The sequence below is a fragment of the Trachypithecus francoisi genome, unplaced genomic scaffold (assembly GCF_009764315.1).
Source record: "Trachypithecus francoisi isolate TF-2019V2 unplaced genomic scaffold, Tfra_2.0 Lachesis_group12, whole genome shotgun sequence".
Taxonomy (NCBI): Eukaryota; Metazoa; Chordata; class Mammalia; order Primates; family Cercopithecidae; genus Trachypithecus; species Trachypithecus francoisi.
In genome coordinates this window covers 54,485,455-54,494,335 of record NW_022681457.1, presented here as the reverse complement: position 1 = coordinate 54,494,335, position 8,881 = coordinate 54,485,455, and the positions used below count along the sequence as shown (strand labels likewise).

The window sequence follows — 8,881 nt, the reverse complement described above, 5'->3', positions numbered from 1 at the left end:
GGGAGTTATTTTCTTTCTATTTCTGTTGACTTTATCAAAAGTACGTTGTGCGAGTGTAGCTTTATATCAGGGCTCTATCTTCTGTTCCATATGGTTTGGCTCTGTGTCCCCACCCAAATCTCACCTTGAATTGTAATAATCCCCACATGTCATGGGAGGGTCTGGGTGGGAGGTGATTAAATCATCGGGGTAGGTTTTCCCATGCAGCTCTCTGGGTAGTGAATAAGTCTCTTAAGATCCGATGATTTTATAAAAGGGAGTTCTTCTGCACATGCTCGCTCTTGCCTGCTGCCATGTCTTGCTATCCCTTTGACTTCCATCATGAATGTGAGACCTCAGCAGTCACATTGAACTGTGAGTCAATTAAACCTTTCTTTTATAAATTACCCAGTCTCAGGTTTGTCTTTATTAGCAGCATAAAAATGGACCAATACAGTCTATGTGTCCATTTTTGTACCAGAACCATGTTATACTGATGACTGTAGCTTGTAGCACAGTTTGAAGTCAGGTAATTCGATGCCTCCTGGTTTTATTTTGTTTGTTTGTTTAATGTTGCATTGCCTATCTTGGCTTTTTTTTTTTCAATTTTATAACTTTATTTGATGTATTTGACAATCAGTGATTAGTTCTCATCCACATTGACTGTAGATTTTTGAAAGTGGTAACAGGTACATAGGTAACCAAAGTATAGAGCTTATTTGGTCAATCTTCATCCTCATTACGTTTTCTGGACAGCCACACACGGATTCGGTATGAGACATTCCTTATTCCTTTGGCCCAGACAGCTTTGTTGAGCCTGGTATCAATGCGCACATCTGGAGTTCCCATTTCCTTCATGGCAAATTTCCGAATCTCTTTGAGCGCCCTAGGGGCACGCTTCTTGAAGCCCACTCCATGGATGTGCTTGTAAATGTTGATGGTGTATTCTCGGGTCACCACCTCGTTGATGGCAGAAGGGCCCTTTTTCTTCTCATCACCATTCTTTGCGGGAGCCATTCTGCCGGGTCCAAGTTGGAAAGCTATTTTGGCTTTTAAAAAAATTCTCCCATATACATTTTAGAATAGTTTTTTTCCTAATTCTATAAAAATGGCATTGATAGTTTGATAGGAATAACAACCTGCAGGTTGCTTTAAGCGGCATGGACATGTTAATTATATTAAATCTTCAAATTCATGAGCATGAAATGTTTTTCCATTTATTTGTGTTTTGTCTGATTTCTTTCAGCAGTGTTTTGTTGTTTTCTTTGTAGAGATATTTTACCTCATTCGTTTAATGTATTCTCAAGTACGTTATATTTTCTTTGTGGCTATTGTAAACAGAACTGTGTTCTTTTATTTACTTATTTTTACCTGTGAACTTTTTATTGGCCTCCTGCTCCCCAAAGGGTATCCTCCTTCTGCTGGCTTAATGTCTCAGAACTTTGGTGTCGTTGGTCTCAGACACCACTTTGCCTTACACTATCTGGCCGGTGGTGGTCTTTTGGATGATTTGCATGGAGTTGCTGCTGTCCAGGGCATCACTGGGATTGAAGTCTTCACCATCTTCCAGCAGGGGGCAGTAGATGGTGATCTCAGTCTCCAGCTTGATCTTGATGTTCAGCAGGGTCTTGTACTCCTGGGCCTGGCACTGCCCCTCTGCCCAGGTCTGTGCCAGCTCTGACTCCAGGTGCAGCAGGATCCCATTGATCTGCTCCATCTGCAGGGTGTAGCAGGCCTCCACCTCCCTCAGGCTGTTCTCCAAGCTAGCCTTCAGATTTCTCATTGAGTCCAGGTCAATCTCCAAGGACTGGACTGTACATCTAAGATCTGTGAACATCATCTCAGCAGCTACAACCTTGGCGGACTGCGTGGTGACCACTGTAGTGCTCTCCTCAATCTGCTGAGACTAGTACTTGTCCAACTCCTCTCGGTTCTTCTGAGTCAGCTCGTTGTATTGGGCCCGGATGTCTGCCATGATCTTGGCAGGGTCCTGAGCCTTGGGGCAACTACCTCCATGGCCAACCCAGAGCTATCAACCTGGGCTTACAGTCCTTTTACTTCCCCTTCATGGTTCTTCTTCATAAAGAGCAGCTCCTCCATGAGAGCCTTGATCTCTGTCTCCAGCTGCAGCCAAGTGACATAGGTGTCATCAATGACTTTGCAAAGCCCATAGATGTCGCTCTCCACAGACTGGCGCATGGCCAGCTCTGTCTTATACTTGACTCTAAAGTCATCAGCAACAAGATGGACATTGTTGATCTGCAGAACGATGAGGACATTGTCCACAATATTTGTGAAGATCTGAGCCTTCAGGTCCTCGATGGTCTTGAAGTAATGGCTTGTCTCTGACCTGGGGTCCCATCTTCTGCAGGTGCTCCCGGATTTTGCCTTCCACTTTCTGGTTCTCGGTCCTCAGGCTCCTCATTCTGTCCAGGTAGGAGACCAGGCAGTAGTTCAGGTTTTGCATGGTCTTCTCATTCTGGAGGCCTCCCATTCCTGTCAGACCACCGGCCATCCCTGCAGTCAGGACCCTGGACCCCATGCTGCCTTGGAAGCTGGTGAAGCAGGACACAGAGATCTGGGAACCAGAGCCCCCCATGCCTGCATAGACGCTGGCTGCGCTGCTGGCCATCCAGGTGCGTGGACAGAGCCCAGGGACCGGTAGTTGGTGAAGAAGGTGGAGCGAGTGGTGAAACTCATGCTGTCCGGGGAGGAGAGCGAGAGGACAGGACTCAGGCTCTGTTAACGACCATAACTGTTTTTGATTTTGTTCTCAGCTTGAATGTTATTCATGTACAGAAAAGCTAGTCATTTGTGTATGTTAATTTTGTATCCTGAGACTTTGCTTAAGTCATTTTTTAGGCTTAGGGGTCTTTTTGCGACATCTCCAGTTTCCCAGGTAGAGAATTATATAATCTGTGAGGATAATTTGACTTTCTCTTTTATTTAGATCCCTTTTATTTCTTTATCTTGTTTAATCGCTCTAGCTAGGACTTCCAGAACTATGTTGAAACTATGTGTTTAGAGTGGATATTCTTGTCTTATTTTTATTCGTATGGAGAGTTCACCCAGCTGTTTCCTGTTCAGTATGATTTCAGCTGAAGATTTGTCACAGATGGCTTTACTATTTTGAGATGTTTCTTTAATGCCTAGTTTGTTGAGAATATTTTTATAAATATTGGATTTTTTGAATGCTTTTTCTGCATCTATTGTAATAATCATGTTTGCTTTTAATCTTTACTTGATGAATCACATTTATTGACTTGCATATGATGAAACATTCTTGCATTCATGAATTAAAGCTCCTATGATTGTGAGAAAATTTTTTTATTTGATTATGAACTCAGCTTGCTAATACTTTATGGAGGATTTTTGTTTTAATGATCACCCGAAATATTGGCCTACAGTTGATGTTGTTGTTGTGTCTTCACTAGATTTTGGTATCAAGATGATACTGGTTTTATATAGAGTTAGGAAGAAATCCCACCTTGATTTTTTGGAGTACAGAGGATTAGTACTGGCTTGTCTTTGTATATGTGGTAGAATTTGGTTGTGAATTCATCCGATCTAGGGCTATTCACGGTTGGTGGGTTTTCTAATACCAATGTATATATTTCTATTACTATTCTATAATGTATAATTTCTACTGCTAAATGTATAATTTCATTATACATTTTATTAATTTTTGCTGTGTTCAAGATTTTTGCTTCTTTCTGGTTCAATCTTGAGAGGTTGTGTGTATCCAGGAGTTTATTTTCTCTAAATTTTTTAGTTTGCCTGTGTGGAGATGTTCATGGTAGTCTCTGAGGATGTTTTGTATTTATGTGGAGTTAGTTGTGATTTCACAACTCTAACATTTCAATAGATGCAGAATAAAAGTTTGACACATTCCCTAATGATAAATCTCTGAAAAAATTAAGTATAGGACAAATGCACCTCAAGCCAATAAATGCCACATATAACAAAAAAGTGCACAGTAAACAGCATACTAAACAGGGAAATGTAAGCTTTTACTCTGAAAGCTAGAACAAGACAAGGATGACCACTCTCTTCAGTCTTACTAAACATAGTATGAAATGCCCAAGACAGAGAAATTAGAGAATAAAATCAAAGGCATCCAGATTGGAAAAAAAGTTAAATTATTATTATTTGCAGAAAACATAATCTTAAGTATAGAAAAGCCTAAGACTTTACTAAGAACTACTAGAAACTAACAAACAAATTCATTAAATTTACAGAATACAAAATCCACATGCAAAAGTCAGTAGCATTTTTGTAAACAATTAACTATCTCAAAATAAAATTGAAAAACAATCCTATCTGCAATAACTATAGTAACTATACTTTGAGATAAATGTAACCAAAAAGTCAAAACACCTTACATTATAATCTCAATAATATTAAAGTAATACATAATACACAAACGAAAAATATGAATTGGCATTAATATTGTTATATATCTGCATTACACAAAATGATTTACAAATATAATGCAACCTCTATCAAAATACCAGTGACAAACTTCATAGGAACTTAAAAATATATATCTAAAATTTATATGGTACCATAGAAGACCCTGAATAGCAAAAGCAATCAAGCAAAACAAAAAAGGCCGAAGGTAGGTATTAACCTACCTGGATTTGAAATATGCTACAAACCTATAGTAACCAAAACTGTATGATAGTTCAATTAAAAAAGACACATAGGCTAATGGAGCAGGAGAGAAATGAGAAATATATTCATATACTTACAGCTGATTATATTAATAGGTGACAATCTTTTAGGGAAATGACAGTATCTTCAATAAATGGCATTAAGAAAACTTTATAGCCATATGCAGAGCAATAAAATTAGACCCTCATCTCACACCATATAAAAAAACAACTTAAAATAAATTAGATATTTAAATGTAAGGCTTGAAATTCTGAAACTAGTACAAAAAATATACAGTCAAAGCCCCATAACATTAGTATGGGCAGTGGCTTTCTAAAATTTAACCTCAGAATCCCAGGGAACCAAAGGAAAAATAGAGGAGTCAGATTACTTCAAATTAAAAAGTTGCTGCACAGAATCTGATACAATCAACAGGATGAGACAACTAAAAAATGGGTGAAAATATGTGCAAATTATACATGTGACCGGGGCTTAATATCAAAATATATAAGAAACTCAATTATAGAACAAAAAACAAATAATACTAAAAACGAGTTAAAGGTTTATTTTTCAAAAAAGACATAGGCAAGAGATATAAAAAATGTTCAATATCAATTATTACCAGGAAAAGAAAAGCAAAAAATAAATAAATAAAACTATGATTATCGACTCACTTCTGTTTGAATGACTTATTAAAAAGAAGAAAATATTAGTACAGGTGTGAAGAAAAAGGAATGCTTACACATTGTTGGTTTGAATGTAAATGAAAACAGCCATTATAAAAAACAAAATAGGCTGGGCACAGTGGCTCAGGCCTGTAATCCCAGCACTTTGGGAGGCCGAAGCAGGTGGATCACCTGAGGTCCGGAGTTCGAGACCAACCTGACCAACACGGAGAAACCGTGTCTCTACTAAAAATACAAAATTAGCCAAGTGTGGTAGCGCATGCCTGTAATCCCAGCTACTCGGGAGGCTGAGGGAGGAGAACCGCTTGAATCTGGGAGGCAGAGGTTGCGGTGAGCCAAGATCACGCCATTGCACTCCAGCCTGGCAACAAGAGTGAAACTCCATCTCAAAACAAACACACAAAAATAAATAAAAAATAGAGACATCTCAAAAAATTTAAAATAAAACTATCATATAATACAGCAATTGTAATATTGGATATATATCCAAAACAAAACAGGAGAATTGCTTGAACTTGGGAGGTGGAGGCTGCAGTGAGCCGAGATGGCACTACTGCACTCCAACCTGGGCTACAGAGCAAGACTCCGTCTCAAAAAGAAAAAAAAAAAAAAAAAGACAATATGATATACATAAACAATGGACTACTACTTATCTTCAAAAAAGAAAATTCTATTATTTTCAATCACATGGATTAACCTGGAGGACATCACATTACCTGAAATAGGCCAGGCACATAAAGATTATTATTATTTTTGTGACAGAGTCTTGCTCTGTCGCCCAGGCTGGAGTGCAGTGGCGCGATCTTGGCTTACTGCAACCTCTGCCTCCCAGGTTCAAGAGATGCTCCTGCCTCAGCTGGGACTACAGGCGCCCGCCTCCATGCCCAGCTAATTTTTCTGTTTTCAGTAGAGGGGGTTTCACCACATTGGCCAGGCTAGTCTGAAACTCCTGACTTTGTGATCTGTCCGCCTCGGCCTCCCAAAGAGCTAAGATTACAGACGTGAGCCATGGCGTCCGTGACAGAAAGATTATTTCATAATTTTACTTACACATTGATCCTAAAAAAACGTAATCTCATTGAAGTAGAAAGTAAAATGGTGACCACCAGATACCAAGGTATTTAGAAGGGGGTTTTGGAAAGATGTCAGCAAAAAATACTTAATTATACTTGAATAGGAGAAATAATTTCAAAAGATTTTTTGTACAGTATGGTGACTATAGTTCATAACAACATATTTGTATTTTTGAAAAGTGCTACGACTATGTCACATGCTCTCACCACAAAAATGTTAACTATGAGAGGTAAAGCATTAATTATCTAGAATTAAACATCTGACAATGTATACACACTTCCAAAGTCATGTTTTACAGAATAAATATTTATTTATTACAGATAATAACTGCATAAAAGATACTAAAAGGGCAGTTATTGTTTATGGTCTCATGACTGGCCACTCTTTGTACACAGTAAACAAGTTTGTGAGCAAACTAATAGGATATGTTTCAATCAAAAGTTGCCATGATCTCCAAGTTCTCCAGAGAAAATGATCAATAAGTTGGCTACAGTTAGGTGACTAAGAATAGAAACTCTAGACTGAACTTCACCCACTAAAGAAACTATATAAGACTGAGAAATGTTTTCAAATTGTAATATCAATATAAAAAAGAAACATTCCACATTTTAGATCCACAGAGGTCATTTTATTATTTTACAAACTTTAACATTCACACTTAAAAACAGAAGATTATGCATGGAAACATTAAGTTGTGCTATATCACAGAAAATTCAATTTTAAAAATTTCACTTACCATTAGCTCTCCTAAAAATTTAATTTCTGAGATATATTTTTTAGCAAATATTTGCCACACTTTGTGTAAGAATTTAATATTTTTCTTTTACAAGCAGAGAAAAAGAACACTAACTGACTTAATCCTCTCACCTGTGGATACTGAATGCATTTTATCTTAATTAACTGATCTGAAAGTTGTATTGATAAGCAAACTCTCCAGTTAATACTAATTGTTTAGTACATAAAAAAAAAAAAAAAACAACTTTCTCATCAAAACCTACAAAGTGCCGTGTAAAATGACATGGCATAAAGACAACAATGAGAAAACCATAGCTATAATACAGAAAAAGAAGAAGGGCTGTGATGCATACATAGCTGGAATACACATAATAAAACAAAAGATACTTAGAAAATAAAGGAAGCATAATAATAGGAGACTTTAACATCCCACTGTCAACATTAGACAGATCAACGAGACAGAAAGTTAACAAGGATATCCAGGAATTGAACTCAACTCTGCACCAAGTGGGCCTAATAGACATCTACAGAACTCTCCACCCCAAATCAACAGATTATACATTCTTCTCAGCACCACATCGCACGTATTCCAAAATTGACCACATAGTTGGAAGTAAAGCACTCCTCGGCAAATGTAAAAGAATAGAAATTATAACAGACTATCTCTCAGACCACAGTGCAATCGAACTAGAACTCAGGACTAAGAAACTCAATCAAAACTGCTCAACTACATGGAAACTGAACAACCTGCTCCTGAATGACTACTGGGTACATAACAAAATGAAGACAGAAATAAAGATGTTCTTTGAAACCAATGAGAACAAAGATACAACATACCAGAATCTCTGGGACACATTTAAAGCAGTGTATAAAGGGAAATTTATAGCACTAAATGCTCACAAGAGAAAGCAGGAAAGATCTAAAATTGACACCCTAACATCACAATGAAAAGAACTAGAGAAGTAAGAGTAAACACATTCAAAAGCTAGCAGAAGGCAAGAAATAACTAAGATCAGAGCAGAACTGAAGGAGATAGAGACACAAAAAACCCTCCAAAAAATCAATGAATCCAGGAGCTGGTTTTTTGAAAAGATCAACAAAATTGATAGACCGCTAGCAAGACAAATAGAGAAGAAAAGAGAGAAGAATCAAATAGACGCAATAAAAAATGATAAAGGGGATATCACCACCGACACCACAAAAATACAAACTACCATCAGAGAATATTATAAACACCTCCACGCAAATAAAAAGAAATGGATAATTTCCTGGACACTTACACTCTCCCAAGACTAAACCAGGAAGAAGTTGAATCCCTGAATAGACCAATAGCAGGCTCTGAAATTGAGGCAATAATCAATAGCCTACCAATCAAAAAAAGTCCAGGACCAGATGGATTCATAGCCGAATTCTACCAGAGGTACAAGGAGGAGTTGGTACCATTCCTTCTGAAACTATTCCAATCAATAGAAAAAGAGGGAATCCTCCCTAACTCATTTTATGAGGCCAGCATCATCCTGATACCAAAGCCTGACAGAGATACAACAAAAAAAGAGAATTTTAGACCAATATCCCTGATGAACATTGATGCAAAAATCCTCAATAAAATACTGGCAAACCGAATCCAGCAGCACATCAAAAAGTGTATCCACCATGATTAAGTGGGCTTCATCCCTCGGATGCAAGGCTGGTTCAACATATGCAAATCAATAAACGTAATCTAGCATATAAACAGAACCAAAGACAAAAACCAC

The 8,881-nt window shown here is 37.7% G+C and overlaps 1 pseudogene; it reads right to left on the bottom strand.

The window, feature by feature from the left end:
* Positions 1 to 571: 571 nt before the first annotated feature.
* Positions 572 to 7,278, bottom strand: LOC117093519 (annotated as a pseudogene).
* Positions 7,279 to 8,881: the final 1,603 nt, after the last annotated feature.